We start from the raw sequence: 19957 nt of genomic DNA on the forward strand, positions 1-19957 counted from the left end.
AATTGCGGGTCGTGGACTATTTTGTCTGGACTAGATGTTCTCTTTCAGCTTCAGGTACATCTTGCAGCCGAGATCTTGCTCTATTGCGGGTTGTCCTGTGACTTCCTCCCGAAGTTCCTAAATGTCGACTTGCCTCAGCTCTTCGCCTACTTGACGTAGAAGCTGCGGCCCTCCTTTGCTCCAGTATCTCTCTTTGTTTTTCTAGCTCGCGATTGGCACGTGCAAGCCTATATTGATATGCTTGTAATTCCTCCACCATAGCTGCGGTGGTCATCGGGCGTGTGCCATTTAGAGCTGTTGTCGCCCTATCCCAAGCTGCTTGCGGCAGTTGTAGCTTCTGTCGCGCTGTAGTGCCGATATATTTTGTGCCCAGACCTCGGGTGAGATCAGCGGGATCGATGTATGGATTGCCCAAATCATCGAAAGCCTCTGATGTTTCATCTTGGCGGCTTGACTCGCCGATCACACATACTTGATGATATATTGGCTTTGACTGTTTTTCACTTGGGTTGGTGACATCGCCGTAATGATCGATGAAAACCTCCCGAAGGGAAGTAGATTTGTCGATGAAGTCGAGGCTGTCGAAGCTTGCTGTCCAAATCGGAGTCCGTGTATGACTCGAATGACATCCCGCCAAAGAGATTGGCGAGATCCTCCCTAGCAGCAGGATTGATGCTGCTTGTTGACGATGTTTCGCTGCTGCATGACTTTGTTGTCGATGTTCTTGAAGAACTAGGAGTAATCTCCGATGGCTTCGAACGGATCGGTGCCGATGAACGATATGATCCCTCTTTCCCGACGTGGAAGTAGAAGCTCCCGAACTTCATCTCCATAGGTGTCTCTAGGCAAGCATATGCATCCAAACGGGCGGGAGGGTGAGGTATAAAATCGACTAGATCAGTTTCACTTTGTTTACCTCTTTCCACCGCGTTGCTTGCTACGGACGATGTCGATGATATTGAGCGTGCCATCGAGATCAGCTCCTTGTCACCTCTAATTCCCACAGACGGCGCCAATTGACAAGGTATCGACTTGTCAATGCCTATAGATTAAAGGATAGGGTTTAGTTGGAAGTAGAGGGCAAGTAGATCTCGAAGGTTTCAGCCGGAAAGGAACTCGACTGCGTAAAAGTGGTGTTGCGGTAACAATGATTTCGATCCCCTATTGATTTCTTGACTCCTCCTTTTATAGAAGGTGGAGTCGAGAGGTTTATGTTTACAAGTTACAAAGTACGGGAGGCTCTCTGAGTCCAACCCGTAAAGTTACAAATCTCTTATTCCCTAATACAACTCTATCTTGCCTTATTCGACATCTTAATGGGCTTCCGATCTTCTGGTTCTTCGGGTAATGGGCCTTGACTAGATCCCGGGTACCTTCTTCGGCAGGCCCATTTGGGTATGCCTATGTCAGTCGGTGACACCGTCGTAATGATCGGCGAAGACCTCCCTTATAGAAGTAGATCTGTCGATGAGGTTGAAGCAATCGACGCTTTCCGAGTCGATGTCTAAATCGGAATCCGTGAATGATCCGAAAGACATCCCGCCGAGCAGATTGGCGAGGTCTCCGCCGGCGGCGGGCTTGACAAAGTTTGCCGATGAAATTTCATCGTCGCTTGTTGACGATGATCCCGAGGAATCGGAAACAACCGCTGACGGTCCCAAGCGAATCGGTGCCGCTAGGTGATGTGATCCTTCTCTCCCGACGCAGAAGTGGAAACTTCCGAATGTCATCTCCATTGTCTCCTCCAGATGGGTATATGCATCCACACAGGTGGGAGGGTGGGGAATAAAATCAACGAGACCAGTTTCGATCTGTTTAGCTCCATCCATCGTGTTGCTTGTCACCGAAGATGTCGACGATGTTGAATGTGCCATCGAGATCAGCTCCTTGTCGCCTCTAATTCCCACAGACGGCACCAATTGACAAGGTATTGACTTGTCAATGCCTAAAAATTGTAGACTAGGGTTTCTTGGAAAGTAAAGGGCAAGTAGATCTCGACGGTTTCAGCCAAAAAAGTATTCGACTATTAAAAACTGTGGTTCTGTTGAAAATTGATCGATCCCTTCTTTTTCCCTCGGCTCCCCCTTATATAGGAGGCGGAGCCGAGGGCTTCGTGATGTAAAATTTACAAAACAACGGGAGACTCTCCGAGTTCGTCCCGTATTATTACAAGTTTCTTCCTAATACATCTCTAATTTCCATAGTCGATGTTTTATTGGGCTTCCGGGCTTCGTGATCCTCGAGTTCGGAATCGCTTGTTTAAGGAAGGTGACCTGGTCTTCCACCTTCGGCAGGTGAAAGAGCATAAGTTGCAATCTCCATGGGAAGGACCCTTCGTCATCAGCAAAGCACTGCACAACGGATCTTATTACCTCGTCGATTTCCTTGAGTTAAAGGATAGACCTGCCAATTGGCACCGGAAACGCAAACGAGAGGATCCGGGTGACATATATGAAGATACAGATCACCCTTGGAATATAGCACAGCTACGTCCTTTCCACACTTAGACATTTTCTCATTACATACATTGTAATAATTATGATACATGATCAATGAAATAAAATATGTGGTTCACTCTTTGAGTCTTTTACCTCCTTTAGTTTTTCATTCTATGAACATGTAAGTTTTCCGACTAAAACCGCAGAGCTGGATCTTTCCGCCTAGGCGTGTATAAAAGTTGTGATTTTTTCAAAATCGTCCTTTAGGACATAAGCTTAAGTTTCTGGTGGATAAGTTTTTTGTTGCAAACTTGTGGATTCCTGGTAGCGATTTCCGGCACCTAAGCTGGGGGCTTGTTTCCGCGGTTATTGACGGATTGCCATTGGGCTTCATCGCCGTCAGCGAGCATTTTACGGCTAAAGGTTTTCTGGCTCTTGGAAGGTCAAACAAGCAAGCCAAAAAAATTTAGAAACTAGCACTTGCTTTCAATAAAAGAAATGTGCATCGATAAATTAAAACGGAACGTAGGATAAGTATTTTCCGTGCAAATGCACATGTTTCGTCCTAGCTACTTCAAATGCTTAAGTTATATTACAAACCCACAAAGGGGCCAAAATGAGGCGTCTCATTGTTTTTCAGGATTTACTCGGAGGATTCAGCTTCACCCTTCGATGCTTGATATGTGTCGTCCTTGCCGGAACCATCGCCGGAGTTATCGTCTGAGCGATGTGCGCTGGACCCGGAGCCTTCCTCGTCGAATTCGTCTTCCTCGTCATCCTCGTCGTCGGAAAAACCAGGCAGAGGAGCATGCTTCTCATACCAAGCGGAGTGATTCACTCGCTTGGCGAAGAGCGTGTCGAAGCCTTCGGTCTTCGCGAGAGCCTTCTTGAGGTTGGTACCCTTTGGGACTCCGCGTGCAATAGTGGCAAAGTTCATGGCGGGGAAGTACAACTTGCACATCGCCAAGGCTATCGAGGCGGCTCCGCGAGCTGAGGATTCTTGCCAATCTCTGATCAGATCCGGCACCATCTTCATCATCTTCGTCATCCGGTCGATGATTGAGGTGCGGGATCTCTTCAGGGACAGCGTTTCCGTGATACCACGGCAGGCTTGGAAGAGATCGTCGATGGAGTTCCGGGCTTCCTTATATGTCTCCGTCCTCGAAAGGGCATATTCGTTGGTCCATTCAAAACCGAGACATGCTGATTCGTACAAAACAAACGAATGATTAGTTTCTGGGATAGGATGAAAAGCACGCAAAGAAGATACCAGAAATACGAAGTCCTTACGGAAGATCAGCTCGTCAATGTCGTTCGCCTCCGCCTCGTAAGCCTTAGCCATTGACGCCAGAGTTTTGACCCTCTGGTTGCTCGCTTTCAGCTTCTCGGCTAGCTCTATCATAGCCTTGGCATGCTTCTCCTCGAGTTCCCTCTTTTCTTTGGTTTCTTTCTCGGAAGATTCCTTGAGGAAATTCTTGAGGGAGGCGTGCTCGGCCTTTAGCACCTCGAGCTAGGCGGAGATGTCATCGATAGAAGGATGCTTGGCAAGTTGTTCTGTTAGGCGGAAAGCAAGATGAAAATAAATACACAAAGAAATTTTCCAGTAAAAAGTGTGTTGAGGAGCTTGAAGCAAAGTCGGAACCCTTACCCTCACTGTCTCTCAGATGTGTCTCTAGGATTGATATCACCTTCTGGCTCTCTGCATCCCTTTTGTGCAGCCCCTCGATCTCCGCCTTCTGCTCCAGCACCATCGTACGCAGATCTTCGTGAAGCTTACGGGTGTTCTGTGAAGCAAATGGAAAAGGTTAGCCGGAAATTTAAAATCTGGGGGGCTGGACGCGAAGTTCAAAAATTCTTATGCTAGGAAATTTTAAGTTTCCGCTAAGTTCTATTGGTGTTGATGCAGTTAAAGCATCGGTTCACATATTTTACTCGGAAAATTCTAAACCAATGCTTGGGGGCCGGGGTTAACAGGCACAGGTGCTTGTGCTTGGCGAAGAAGGTTCAGAGGCTGCCCTCGAGCACCGTCAGATACTTTTGTTCTGACTCCGGGTTCCCCCACACTTCATTCATTAAGTTTGTCATTCTGAATGACGTTGTGATAGAGAAATCCGTTGGAGCTTCGGAAACAGATGCGGGTGCGTCTGGGGCGTACCAGTCGCACCGCTCAGCAACAACTTTTTTTCGACATCATTAGGCGTAGCTTCAGCCGAGGTAACGTTGGCGTCTTCCGGCATAGGTTGGGATGAGGAGGCGCCCTTGTCAGGTTCTGCGGTAGGTTCCTCCAGAATATCATCAATGTTGATGATGTCTTCCGGGTTTTGAGCCGTGGAAGAGGTGGCCTTAGGCGGAACCCCCACTTCCGGAGTAATTGACATGGAGGCAGGTGAAGGCTTGGACTTCTTTTTGGGATTCCTTGGGGGCTTGCTTCCGGAACTTTTGCTGCATATCAAGAAAAAAAACATAACACTTAGCATGTGCTGAGATGAGATGCAAAAGTAATCAGCCAGAAGTCAAGCACTTACGAGTGCGCAGGGAAAAATTGCTCGATGTTCGGTTGTGAGTGATTGCTGGTGTCAATCTGTTTGAGGAGCTGCTTTTCCTTCTCGGCTTTCCGGTTGGCTGCGGCGCTTGCAGCTTTGCGTGAATGTTTCGGAGCCGGGCCGGAGGTTGCAACCCTCTTTCGTTTAGCAGGAGGAGGAGCTTCAGGGGACTCCGTGTCCAACGCGGCCTCCGGGTTGGTGTTGCCGGAGTGCAGAACTCGGGTTAAAGTTCCGAGATCCTTTTCCTCGAGGGCTTCAAGCTGAACATACAAAAACAAAGTCTTTAGACAAATTCGCGGGAGTGCAAAGGGAATTGATGATTAGTCGGAAGACTTACCGTGGTGCCGGCGCCACCTGTGTGAATGTCAATATTACACACGTGAGAGCGAATGTCACGCGGAATTTTGATCATCACCCGGATCTGCTTGGCTAGGGCGTCGGAGGAGAGGTTGTCCTTGGAGGCGCGCATGGTGTCGTTGCGCCCCGTGTATTGGTACATCAAGCGATCTCGATGTTGCAGTGGTTGGACCCGCTTGGTGAACCAAGACATGGTCAGGTCCTTCCCCGACAGGCCTTCCTCCGTCAGCTTACAGATCCACCTGACCGCCCTTGTCAGCTGAGGCGACTGGGAGAAATGGGGGCATTGGGACCAGGTAGGAGTCTCACTGGCGGGTCCATCCTTAAACTCCGGCAGCGTCTTCGATCTAGCCAGATTGGAGACATCCTTCACGTAGAAGAAGCCTCCGGACCAGTATCTGACGGATTCGTGATGATCCGTGTGTGGGTAGACGCGGCCGGGGCGGAGCTTGAAGGTGATGCTCCACAGGTGGCCAGAGACGAAGTCTGCGGGACATATTCCTTCTTGACGCCAAAATAGTATTGGAATAAGGTTAGCTCGGGGGCTACCCGGAGATGACCCTCGCACAGGGTGACATGGTTAGCGATGGCGAGGATGCTGTTGGGTGAAATGTTTTGGGGATGCAAGTTGTACGCCTTAAGGATTTCCATGAAGAAATCGCTTGGTGGCAGCGAGAATCCGCGTTCGACCAACGCCTTCGTCAGCACCCATTCTCCGGATTCGGGCGCTGGGATCAGGGCACCCGGAACCGTTCGCCAGGATCCGGGTTGAAGGAAACCCTCCGCCTCGAGGTTTCAGAGTTCACTCTCTGTAGTGGTGCAGGGCCACCATTGCCCTTTGACCTCGCCTTTGCGAGATCGAGCCTTTGACTTCTTGGTGGCGACCTCTCCCGCCTTCTTCTCCATCTGTTTGGATCCGGCCAGTTCTTCTGGGTTGTCCGATGTCCCTTCAATGTTCTTGCCGGAACCCTTAGAAGGATCCAGCTGAACAGGGCTGAACGGTGGAGGGGCGGAGGAGATGGGCACTGATGAGATCGATTCTGTCTGAGAAGGAGGCAGAGTCGAGGAAGACATCTGTAAAATGCGAAAAACTTAGACGGAACTATTACTACACCCTAGTCATCCCTACCAACACCGGTGAAAAATCTCGAATCTGATGAACTTACCGGAATGGTTTCCGCGGAGGTCGGAAACACCGGCGGTGAGGTATTTTCTCCGGTGGCTCGTCGGACTTAAGAACTCGAAGAACACAGTACGGCGGCGCTGTGCTCCCGCGAACTTCCGGCAGACTCCGGCGCGGTGGAGGACTGGAGCTCGGTGGCGGCGCTAGACGGAGAGGTGCAATGGGGGGAATGACTGATTAGGAGTATGCGGTGAGATATTTATAGGCGCGGGATGAGATTCGTGCTCTGCATCTTGTGGTCGGAACGAAAGCGTCGCGCCGTTGGATGATTAGCACGTGTTGAAAACCCTAGCGGTAAAAATGGCTAAGGATAAGTTACCACTCTAACTGTCTGAAAATGGCTAAGGATAAGATTGGCGGAATTGTTTGAATCTTTCGGAGATTCGGGTAAGAATTTAAAACGACAAGCCGTTATCTCTGCGGGGGAGTAACCCGGAGATTCGTTATAAAAACGAGGTCGATGGATGAAGTCCCACGGGATGAAGGTTTTTTCCGGCATGCAAGCTGGAAAGGAAAAAAATTCATGAAGTTGGAGTTCTTCAATTTTCCCCATGTTACCGAGAGGATTGTCGGAACCAAAGATGATTCGATCAAGGCGGAAACAAGAGGTGAATCTCGGAGAACTCTGGGGGCTACTTTTGTGGGTATACTTCATAGGTGTACCATCGACAGTGCCTATATCTGGGAGGCCCGGGTGATGGTGGAATGAGGCCCGTCGGGCGGCCCAATTGCTATAGATCAAGTTGGATGAAGTCCAGCCTAGGAACAAGGAGCCAGATCCACCGACCAACACTGGAAGTCGGATCCGGCCTGGCCCGTTAGGGGTAGCCAGATCCAGTATGGCGTATGAAGGGAAGACCGATCCTTGACGTGCATGGCAATGTAATATTCCATATTTAGGCAACTTGTATTCAGACTAGGACTCTCCGTGTAAACCCTAGATCCGTGCGCCGTTATAAGCCGGATCCCGGGAGCCCTAGATGCAGAAACACAACTCATTGTAACAACGCGAAAGCGCCCAGATAATTCCAGACAAGCAGCAGTAGGCCCTGTCATCATGCAAGTGTTCCGCAGCTGGGTAAATCTCGTACCACCGTCCCGAGGACTCTCCGCCCGATGGCCCCTACTTCTTCTTCCCCTTGTGAGGATCCCTCCTCCGAGGTACCGTCGAATAGGCAATGACAGTGTCCTTGGTGCTGGGGGCTTCACGCGCGCGCTTGGCCACCGGTTCGGAGGTTGCAGCTCTCTTCTGTTTTGCGGGAGGAGCACCTTCAGGAATTTCCTCATCGGACGCGGCTTCCGAGTTCGACGTGTCGGTGTGCGGGATCCGGGTCAGGGTCCCAAGATCCTTCTCCTCGAGGGAGTCAAGCCATAAGTACAAGCTAAAGTCCTTAGGCAAATTTGCAGGCATGAAAGGGAAAAGATGATTAGTCGGAAAAACATACAGTAGGCCCAGTGCCCTCCGTGTATATGTCAAATTGACACGCGTGAAAGTGAACGTCACGCGGAATCTTGATCATAACCCGGAGCCGCTTGTCCAGGGCGTCAGAGGAAAGATTGTCTTTGATTGCCCTTTGACTTCGCCTTCGCGAGATCGAGCTTTGGATTTTTTGGCGGCCACTTCCTCCACCTTCTTCTCCATTCGCTCCTTTCCGGCTTGTTCCGCCGGATTGGTGCTGGCTCCTTCAATGGTTTTGCCGGATCATTGAGCAGGATCCAACCTGACTGGGACGAGAGGCGGAGGAGCAGAAGAGATGGGCGTGGCCGCGATTTGCTCCAACTGCGAGGGAGGCGGAGTAGAACAAGACATCTACATTGAATGAAAACTAAATTTAGCCGGAGCTGCAACTACTCACAGATCATCCCTACCAACACCGATGAAAAGCTCGAGGACAGAATACTTTCCAACAAAATTGGTTTCACCTCATTTGGATCTTCCTAGCTCAAGATATCGCATTTTCCGTATCATCATATTTGAAAAAGATAAAGAAAATGCTTTTTGGGCCGGACCGGTACTACCGCTTGAAGTACCGGTCCAAGTACCGCTTTCGGCTTCCAGGATCCCTGGACTCAAACCGGTACCTGACCGGTACCGGACCGGTAGTACCGTAACATAGTTACGGTACCAGGCCGGTACCGGGCCGGTACTACCGCTCTCTCAGATCCAGATCTGCTTTTTTGGCATAAGTGGTAGTACCGCTCTGCAGAGCGGTACTACCGGTTTGGGGCATTTTCTGTCTGTTTCTGCTCAGTTTGCGCGCGAGCGATAGTACCGCTTTGACAAGCGGTAGTACCGCTCGGGCGTGAATTTGACCTTTTTCAGCCCCAACAGTCATATTTTTGGGCCCCCAATTTATACCTCTCTTCCACCTCCGACCCAACTAGCTCTTCCCTTCCATTCTCTCTCCTCCATTGTTGACCTTGAAGAGCTTGTTCCTCCTCTTGGTCCCTCCACTACTTCTTGCATATTTTTGGGGGAAAGGAGAGAGGAGATCTAGATCTAGAGCTCCACCAATTGAATCCCTCTCCAAGTGAGGGGATCTTGCTAGATCTAGATCTTGGAGTTATTTGGTGTTTCTCCTCATATTTTGTTGTTCGTCCCTTATTCCCCCAATAGCTTTTGTAGCTTTGTTGGAATTTGGGAGAGAAGAACTTGGGCATCTTAGTGGTGTTCTTAGCCATTGCATTAGGTGCATCGGTTTGGGTTCTCTCCGGGGTTTCGGTCTCGTAGAGGGCGTGTTTGACCTTAGTGGTGTAGTTGCCTTCGTGGCCTTGTTACCTTTGTGGTGTTGTAGCCTTTGTGGCCTTGTAGCCTTTGTGGCCTTGTAGCCTTTGTGGCGTGGTATCCTTTGTGGCGTGGTAGCCTTTGTGGCCTTGTATCCTTTGTGGCGTGGTAGCCTTTGTGGCGTGGTTGCCTTTGTGGAGTGTGTTAGCCTTTGTGGTTTTGGAGCCGGTTGTGGCGCGTTGGTGTCTTGGTGGCCTTGTTTCCATTGTGGCGTGTTGTAACCTCTTGTGGCCTTGTACTTGAGAGCCTCCGTGTTGTGGAGTTGCCTCAAGCTTGATACTTGGGAGTTTGCCCAAGCTTGTACGGGTTCGCTGACCACCCTTAAGGGTCCCTTAGTGGATCGAGGCTTTCCTTTGGTGGAAAGGTTCGAGGAGAATACGATGGCCCTAGTGGCTTATTGGAGTGCCTCGTGCCTCCACACCACTCCAACGGAGACGTAGCACCCATGGGTGTGAACTTAGGGAAACATCGTCGTTTCCTCGTGCACCGGTTACTTCTCAACCCGAGCTCCTTTATCTATGCGCTTTACCTTGTTATATCTATCTTGCCTGATGTGCTATACCTAGCTTGTTATCACCTTGTTGCTCATCATGGTAGCATAGGTTCTTGGTGCTCTTAGGCAAACCCCTAGTTGATAGACCTTGAGCTAAACTAGTAAACACTTAGTAGTTTTATTCCGCCTAGTTTAGTTCTCAAGTAGAAGTTTTTATACACCGCCTATTCACCCCCCCCTCTAGGCGACGTCCTAGTACATTCAATTGGCATCAGAGCTAGGGCTCTCTTATCTTGTTGGGCTTCACCGCCTAGAGAGTAATGACGTCGGCTAGAGGATTAGTGCACATTTCCTCTTTTACATTTGATGGCACTAACTATGATGCTTGGAAATCCTACATGCTTGATTATTTTATGGGCATGCACCCACATGTGGAGAAAATTCTTGATATGGGTTTTTCTCCTCCTAAGGATCCACAAAGTCCATCTTTTGAGGAGAAGAAAAACTCTTATCTAGATGCTCAAGCTACTAAAGTGCTTTTCCATGTTGTGAGTCATGTAGTGATCTCCTCCATCGCGCCCTTCCGGAGTGCTCATGAGTTTTGGACAAAGCTTCGAGATACATATGGTGGGTCCAAGACCATTGAGGATGATCGTACTCCTTCCACTTCACCAATGTGTTGTAAGACACAAGGTAATTATATGGTGAGTGGTGATGAACATTGGATTGTTGATAGTGAGCCTTCTCTTGATGATTCTTCATTCATATCCCATTGCAATGTTTCATCTTTGGACTTCAACACTTGTAGCACTATAAATTCTTTACATGCTAGTGTTGGTAGTCCTTGCATATCTTCATACCATGATGATATGCTTGCCTTGTCTTGTTGCCATAATGATCATACTTTGCTTTCCTCTAGTATTTGTGTGACTAACAATGTAGAGGGAACCAAGGATACTATGGGCCAAGACAAGATCTTGGATGGAGCTTCAATTACTTCATCCTCTTCATCATCTCATGGTTCCAACACTTGCCTTATGGCTAAGGCTTCTAAGCTATCTCCTTCCTTGGAACCCTATCTATCTAGTGATGATGAGGATGTTGATATGGAAGAACTTAATGTTGCTTCCTTAAACATGATGGGTGAGTTAGTTTTCCATGCTCTCCATGATAAGAAATTTCCTTGCTCTAACTTCATGAAAATCTTTGCTTTTGCCATTGAGAGCACAAAACTAATTGAGAAAATGGACGAGCATGAGCGAGAGTATGCGGACGAGATTGCAACTCTTAGTGAAGCTCTTGAAGAACAACAAACCACCAATGAATCTCTTGAGGAGACCTTTACTCTAGAGCTATCTAAAGTAAAGGAATCTCGTGATAGAGGTTTAGAGGTGGCACATGATTTTCAAATTAAAAATGATGAGCAATTTAAGGCTCTCAACCTAATAGAGCTTGCTAAGTTGCCTTCTGTGACGCCCCGGAACCGGTACCATGAGGATCCCAGCGAACCCGCCGAAATCCGCACGATATCGATCCAGAGACGCCCTCCGACACGACATGCGCGACAAATCACACACGTGATGCCAGAGGAATTAACACGAGCGGTAACATTACAACAGGATTACAATAGAGCCCACAAGAAACATATATTACAACAACGACTCCAACGAGTCAAGATACAAATATACAATACAAAGATCCAAATCATACAGAAGATCGAATACGTCCGAGTACGGACAAGATACAAATTGGACTAAGAGTCCTGAAGATAACCAGTGGCGTCCATAACCCTGCTGTGCCAAGCGGAAGGGTAACCTTGCTAACGTCGTCATCTCGTACCTGTCAAAGTCGGGCCATCGGTTGCCGACAAAAGGGGGAGGAGACAAAAAGAAAAGAAGGCGAGGGTAAGTACCATTGGCACGTACTTGCGAGACAAGACCAGCTATGCTCGCTGGTGGGCGGTATAAACTTCACCCGGCTATATGTGGAGTTTAGCGGCAGCAAAGCTACTATCCAATAGAGACTCGCTACAACATCCGTCTACTCAGAGAAGATAAGAGAGCGCACAAGGTAACAGATAAATACTACACAAACATAACCCAGCCGATTACACATATCCCCTTCAACAATTGCGAAGAGGCAATGTAAAAGGCACTCAACGGTGGACAAGTTTTATTAGGTATCGGTTGTAGTAATGCTAAATTACTAATCAAGTTATTAGCAAATTATTATTAACAACATAAAGGTGTAAGTTGTTCTATGATCAAGCTATACAATTCCAAGTCGTCCATAACCGCGGACACGGCTTATCGATAAGATGTACACCCTGCAGGGGTTGCCCAAATGTAACCATACGCATGCTCGAACCCACTTACTACAGGTGGAGTCTCACATCAAGACCGTTCCCAATGCAAGAGAAAGTTTAAGGGGAGCCACCCCACTAAGCTACCCGTGACGAAGTTCGGCCGTACTCCGATACGGACCCAGAGGTTTGTGCCAACGGCTAAGCTAAGTGTGAACAACCTGCTGTCGCTAATCGTTCCACGAGATGAGTACAATACATAATATAAACACCCGAAGGCAACAGAAGTAAATCGTGCATCGTGCATATGGGCAAATAAAACCAAGGTTGTGGCTCCCAATAAACAGACTCGAGGAAAGGTAGTGGGTGATGGGGGTCCCACTCCCCCACGTACGGGTAGAGCGCTCAATCTCGGAACAGATAACAAGAACTCGGGTCCTAGGGGACATTAGCGAGTCAAAGTTCCGATGCTTTCGCAAAGGGGCTCACAGATGCCTCTGCTTACAATTTTAGTTGTTAACAATAAGGTAAAGTGTGACTATCTCCAACAAAAGATATAGCATGTGATAACCTCCCAACAAGATATCCCGAACATTTCGAGATATCAACAAGACCCTAAACTCGCCTACGACTCGCAAAGCTGGCAAACAACAACCAATAGGTAGGGCGAGGAGGTGTATCTCGGACATATAGGTAACAGGTGGATAGGACACGTGACACAACAGAATCGCAACATAAGGATAGCAATAGATCAAAAGAGCATGTAAAAGTAAAATAGGTGAAGGGGTGGGCTCGCCTGTGAAAAGCTGCAGAAGAACTTGTCGGAGAACTCGTCGTATCTCACATCACCACTTCGTGATCCTATCCGGGAAGAAGCAAATGCTAGAACAAGCAATGGATGCAAATCTTACTACTACGGATAAAGAAAATCCAGCATGATCAAGATGATATGCATGGCATGGCAAACATGATGCGATGCAACTTATCCATATTAATCGGAGTCGGAACCCCGGACAAACAAATTAGGTTGGAGTTGCATTTCTACCGTCAAAGTTAAATGTTTATTAGCATGGCATAACATGGCAGGGGTGAGCTACTTCAATATTAAACGGAGCGGGGAAAACCATACTTGGAAATCCAAAATACTCCGCATATATGTGAGGTGAACATGCATAACTATCAACGCGCGACATGATGCGAGATGCAAACAAACATATGAATGGCATATTCATGTTCAGCACATTTTCCTGATCAATTTTCATATATAAAACATTTTATTTCGAATTACGGTTTGCAAGATATAATTTATGCAAGATTTACACAAATCCTGCAATTTTTCAGAAAAACAGAAAAAGACCGGGACTTTTCTCACCGAGAGGATGCTAGCCACGGTGGGTGACGGATGGGGCCAAGAAGGCCGACGCGGATGCCGATCGGACTGCGGGTGGATAACAAAACCTGCAGGGGGTTTTTGAGAAAACCGACATAAGCAGGGACCTCGGGTTGATGAAGAAAACGTTCCGGGGGCTCCATGCAAAAGATCAGATCCAGATTGGATCCGTGAGATTTCTCACCGGGGCTGGGCTAGACACGGAGGCGGCGAGTGGGGCCCGGATGACGACGTGGCGCCAACCTGGCGAACCATCCGCGGATGCGTGCAGTGCTCGACGCGGTGACCGGCGTCGTTGGCGTCGCGCGCGGGAGCCGCAGGCGCCCCGGGATGCGCGCGGGGCTCTCCGGGTGCGCCTCGTCGGCGCGGATCGGGGAGGGCGGCGCCGCCATGGAGAGGTCGTCGGAGCGTCGGTGGCGGTGAGAACTGCGGCGGATGGAGGCCGGCCTCAAGGTGAAAGGGGGAACTGGAGGCAATTCGCAGGGCGAGGGGCGCGAGGAGGTGCGGGAATTTACCGCGAAGAGGATGGCGAGGTCGAGGAAGGCGGAGGAGGACCATGGCGGCCGAATTTCTCGCCGGAGAGCACCGGGGTCGGAGAAGGGATTGGTGAATTTGTGGCCGATTGGAGGAGTTTCTGTTCGATTCCTCGCATGAGGATGGAGAGGACGACGATGCGGTTCTTTCGGTGCCCTCGGCTTGGCGAGGGGCGGCCTGACGCGATGGCGCCATGGCGAGGAGGGGCCGGTGGGTCGCCGTTGGTGTTCGTTCGTTTGCCTCACGAGAGAAAAAGAGACGAGGAGGGGAAAGGAGGTGGCGGCGCGAGGTGAGGAAGGGAGGCTAGGGTTTTGCTGCAGCGTTGATGGGGATTAAAAGGGGAGGGGAGCAGGTGAGGATCGATGGTGGTGCGGTGTGACGTGAGCGAGGCTGCTCACGCTCTCTGCGTGAGGAAGGAGAAAGACGACAAGGTGGGGAAGATCCTTTTCCCACGAAGGGGTACGGGCCAAAATGGAGGGAAGGTGGAGTTGGGCCAGGAAGAGAAGAAGAGAGCTGGGCCGAAAGAGAGAGGAGAGGTGGGCCGCGCCGGGGGGAGGAATAGAGAGGGAGAGAGGCCCAGGGAGAAGAAGAGAAGAGGGGTTTTTATTTTCTTTTTCTGTTTTTTTTTTATTCAAACCTTTTGAATTTAAATTATGTTCCTGTTTTGAAACTAAGGAAAGGCGTGAGATAGATTTAAAATTAGTTTTCAAAATATTTACTTTATTTCTTACCCAAAACAAAACACATTTTATACAAAATGTATTTGTTGGAAAGATTTAGTTATAAACTAAGAAATATGAGAGGAAGAGGATAAGGTTTTATTTAAGGAAAGACAAGGAAGGGTATTATAAAATAATTTTATTTAATAAAAACATGGATGATATGATGCATGATGCATGATGATGCGCAAAAGAAAAAGAACAGACAAAATCTAATAGGGGTGCTACCCGGGGCCGTTACAATCGACACCACTAACAAGGAACCTCGCCCCGAGGTTCCACGTCCAGTTACGGGGGAGAGAGGTGAACTATCGGATCTTCAGGCGACGTGTCGGTCTCCTCGACACCACTAACAAGAATTCTTGCTCCATGAAGGACGGTCGACACCACTAACAAGAAGTTGTTGTTCCGCTGTTGATGATGCGCTTCCGTCGGGATCTCCGAAGATCGGACCTATTAGGTGAGGGGCAAAGATCGTCCAACCCACGTCGGAACCTAAGACTCAGAGAAATTGGATAAGAGAGAAGACTCAAAACCGCACAGGTAAGAGGAGAACGAATAGAGGTAAGGAGAAAAAGAAGAGCTTATCAGAACTATCCAACGAGTTTCAGAAAATAGTTTTGACACTAGACACATCAACGTCCGTTGGCAAGGTTATCCTACAGGCTGGACTAGTGGGGTACCGTCAACCTGAGGCTCTGATACCAACTTGTGACGCCCCGGAACCGGTACCATGAGGATCCCAGCGAACCCGCCGAAATCCGCACGATATCGATCCAGAGACGCCCTCCGACACGACATGCGCGACAAATCACACACGTGATGCCAGAGGAATTAACACGAGCGGTAACATTACAACAGGATTACAATAGAGCCCACAAGAAACATATATTACAACAACGACTCCAACGAGTCAAGATACAAATATACAATACAAAGATCCAAATCATACAGAAGATCGAATACGTCCGAGTACGGACAAGATACAAATTGGACTAAGAGTCCTGAAGATAACCAGTGGCGTCCATAACCCTGCCCAGGCCAAGCCGGAAGGGTAACCTTGCTAACGTCGTCATCTCGTACCTGTCAAAGTCGGGCCATCGGTTGCCGACAAAAGGGGGAGGAGACAAAAAGAAAAGAAGGCGAGGGTAAGTACCATTGGCACGTACTTGCGAGACAAGACCAGCTATGCTCGCTGGTGGGCGGTATAAACTTCACCCGGCTATATGTGGAGTTTAGCGGCAGCAAAGCTACTATCCAATAGAGACTCGCTACAACATCCGTCTACTCAGAGAAGATAAGAGAGCGCACAAGGTAACAGATAAATACTACACAAACATAACCCAGCCGATTACACATATCCCCTTCAACAATTGCGAAGAGGCAATGTAAAAGGCACTCAACGGTGGACAAGTTTTATTAGGTATCGGTTGTAGTAATGCTAAATTACTAATCAAGTTATTAGCAAATTATTATTAACAACATAAAGGTGTAAGTTGTTCTATGATCAAGCTATACAATTCCAAGTCGTCCATAACCGCGGACACGGCTTATCGATAAGATGTACACCCTGCAGGGGTTGCCCAAATGTAACCATACGCATGCTCGAACCCACTTACTACAGGTGGAGTCTCACATCAAGACCGTTCCCAATGCAAGAGAAAGTTTAAGGGAGCCACCCCACTAAGCTACCCGTGACGAAGTTCGGCCGTACTCCGATACGGACCCGAGAGGTTTGTGCCAACGGCTAAGCTAAGTGTGAACAACCTGCGTCGCTAATCGTTCCACGAGATGAGTACAGTACATAATATAAACACCCGAAGGCAACAGGAAGTAAATCGTGCATCGTGCATATGGGCAAATAAAACCAAGGTTGTGGCTCCCAATAAACAGACTCGAGGAAAGGTAGTGGGTGATGGGGGTCCCACTCCCCCACGTACGGGTAGAGCGCTCAATCTCGGAACAGATAACAAGAACTCGGGTCCTAGGGGACATTAGCGAGTCAAAGTTCAGATGCTTTCGCAAAGGGTCTCACAAATGCCTCTGATTACAATTTTAGTTGTTAACAATAAGGTAAAGTGTGACTATCTCCAACAAAAGATATAGCATGTGATAACCTCCCAACAAGATATCCCGAACATTTCGAGATATCAACAAGACCCTAAACTCGCCTACGACTCGCAAAGCTGGCAAACAACAACCAATAGGTAGGGCGAGGAGGTGTATCTCGGACATATAGGTAACAGGTGGATAGGACACGTGACACAACAGAATCGCAACATAAGGATAGCAATAGATCAAAAGAGCATGTAAAAGTAAAATAGGTGAAGGGGTGGGCTCGCCTGTGAAAAGCTGCAGAAGAACTTGTCGGAGAACTCGTCGTATCTCACATCACCACTTCGTGATCCTATCCGGGAAGAAGCAAATGCTAGAACAAGCAATGGATGCAAATCTTACTACTACGGATAAAGAAAATCCAGCATGATCAAGATGATATGCATGGCATGGCAAACATGATGCGATGCAACTTATCCATATTAATCGGAGTCGGAACCCCGGACAAACAAATTAGGTTGGAGTTGCATTTCTACCGTCAAAGTTAAATGTTTATTAGCATGGCATAACATGGCAGGGGTGAGCTACTTCAATATTAAACGGAGCGGGGAAAACCATACTTGGAAATCCAAAATACTCCGCATATATGTGAGGTGAACATGCATAACTATCAACGCGCGACATGATGCGAGATGCAAACAAACATATGAATGGCATATTCATGTTCAGCACATTTTCCTGATCAATTTTCATATATAAAACATTTTATTTCGAATTACGGTTTGCAAGATATAATTTATGCAAGATTTACACAAATCCTGCAATTTTTCAGAAAACAGAAAAAGACCGGGACTTTTCTCACCGAGAGGATGCTAGCCACGGTGGCTGACAGATGGGGCCAAGAAGCTGACGCGGATGCTGACTGGACTGCGGGTGGATAACAAAACCTGCAGGGGGTTTTTGAGAAAACCGACATAAGCAGGGACCTCGGGTTGATGAAGAAAACGTTCCAGGGGGCTCCATGCAAAAGATCAGATCCAGATTGGATCTGTGAGATTTCTCACCGGGGCTGGGCTAGACACGGAGACTGGCAGGTGGGGCCCGGATGACGACGTGGCGCCAACCTGGCGAACCATCCGCGGATGCGTGCCAGGTGCTCGACGCGGTGACCGGCGTCGTTGGCGTCGCGCGCGCGGGAGCTGCAGGGCGCCCCAGGATGCGCGCGGGGGCTCTCCAGGTGCGCCTCGTCGGCGCGGATCAGGGGAGGGCGGCGCCGCCATGGAGAGGTCGTCGGAGCGTCGGTGGCGGTGAGAACCTGCGGCGGATGGAGGCCGGCCTCAAGGTGAAAGGGGGGAACTGGAGGCAATTCGAAGGGAGAGGGGGTCGAGGAGGTGCGGGAATTTACCGCGAAGAGGATGGCGAGGTCGAGGAAGGCGGAGGAGGACCATGGCGGCCGAATTTCTCGCCGGAGAGCACCGGGGTCGGAGAAGGGATTGGTGAATTTGTGGCCGATTGGAGGAGTTTCTGTTCGATTCCTCGCATGAGGATGGAGAGGACGACGATGCGGTTCTTTCGGTGCCCTCGGCTTGGCGAGGGGCGGCCTGACGCGATGGCGCCATGGCGAGGAGGTGACGGTGGTTCTCCGTTGGTGTTCGTTCGTTTTCCTCACAGAGAAAAAGAGACGAGGAGGGGAAAGGAGGTGGCGGCGCGAGGTGAGGAAGGGAGGCTAGGGTTTTGCTGCAGCGTTGATGGGGATTAAAAGGGGAGGGGAGCAGGTGAGGATCGATGGTGGTGCGGTGTGACGTGAGCGAGGCTGCTCACGCTCTCTGCGTGAGGAAGGAGAAAGACGACAAGGTGGGGAAGATCCTTTTCCCACGAAGGGGTACGGGCCAAAATGGAGGGAAGGTGGAGTTGGGCCAGGAAGAGAAGAAGAGAGCTGGGCCGAAAGAGAGAGGAGAGGTGGGCCGCGCCGGGGGGAGGAATAGAGAGGGAGAGAGGCCCAGGGAGAAGAAGAGAAGAGGGGTTTTTATTTTCTTTTTCTGTTTTTTTTTTATTCAAACCTTTTGAATTTAAATTATGTTCCTGTTTTGAAACTAAGGAAAGGCGTGAGATAGATTTAAAATTAGTTTTCAAAATATTTACTTTATTTCTTACCCAAAACAAAACACATTTTATACAAAATGTATTTGTTGGAAAGATTTAGTTATAAACTAAGAAATATGAGAGGAAGAGGATAAGGTTTTATTTAAGGAAAGACAAGGAAGGGTATTATAAAATAATTTTATTTAATAAAAACATGGATGATATGATGCATGATGCATGATGATGCGCAAAAGAAAAAGAACAGACAAAATCTAATAGGGGTGCTACCCGGGGCCGTTACACCTTCTCCTTGTGCTATAATTTATAATGCTTGTGCTACTAACTCTACCTCTTGTGAAGCATCCATCTTGAAGGAGAATGTTGAGCTAAGGGCTCAACTTGCTTTGCTAACAAGCAATTATGAGAAATTGGAAGAAAGTCATGGAAAGCTTTCTACCTCCCATGATGATCTTCTAGTCTCTCATGATTTGCTAAAGTTAGATCATGAGGCTATCATGTAAAAGGTAAAATCGTGTGAGCCTCATGTGAATACTAGTACTACTTCTCAATATGCTATTTTTCCATGTGCTAGTGCTTTTAGTTCACCCACTCATGCTATTGACTTATCTTGTGGTGAACTACCTTATATGCCTTGTTGCTCTACAATTCCATGTGCTAGTGCTACTAATTCACCCACCCATGCTATTGCTATATCTTGTGGTGAATTACATACCTTGCCTTGTTGCTCTAACAATGAAGCTTCCACTTCCCCTAGTACTTGTGTTGTTACTAACCATGTAGGGGAAATCGAAGAGCTCGAGGCCCAAGTCACTTCTTTGAAGAAGGACTTGGTAAAGGGTCATGAAGGGAAGCGATCCCCCAATGAAAAGTGTGGACTTGGATTCAACTCCAACGACAAGAAGAAGTCCACCATGCTCAAGCGGAAGAAGGACCAAGGGCATGTGAAGCACCCCGCCAAGATTGTGTGCTTCAAGTGCAAGATTGAAGGGCATCATGTTATATCGTGCCCCTTGAAGAAGAAGCCACTTGGCGAGAAGAAACAAGGGAAGCGGCCT

General features: G+C 48.6%; 1 long non-coding RNA gene across 3 annotated transcripts; it reads right to left on the reverse strand.

The window, feature by feature from the left end:
• Positions 1-11602: 11602 nt before the first annotated feature.
• On the reverse strand, positions 11603-18859 carry LOC139835049 (uncharacterized). Of its 3 annotated transcripts, XR_011750783.1 has the most exons (6): positions 18205-18859; positions 17864-18114; positions 17662-17746; positions 17087-17172; positions 12898-12983; positions 11603-11638 (listed from the first exon to the last, which is right to left on the reverse strand). It is a non-coding gene; the product is annotated as an uncharacterized lncRNA (long non-coding RNA). The 3 variants fall into 3 exon arrangements; XR_011750781.1 differs by lacking the exon at positions 11603-11638 and having other exon boundaries at positions 11645-12983; XR_011750782.1 differs by lacking the exons at positions 11603-11638; positions 12898-12983 and adding an exon at positions 15616-15827 and having other exon boundaries at positions 18205-18852.
• Positions 18860-19957: the final 1098 nt, after the last annotated feature.

Source organism: Lolium perenne, chromosome 1 (assembly GCF_019359855.2).
Source record: "Lolium perenne isolate Kyuss_39 chromosome 1, Kyuss_2.0, whole genome shotgun sequence".
NCBI classification, from domain to species: Eukaryota; Viridiplantae; Streptophyta; class Magnoliopsida; order Poales; family Poaceae; genus Lolium; species Lolium perenne.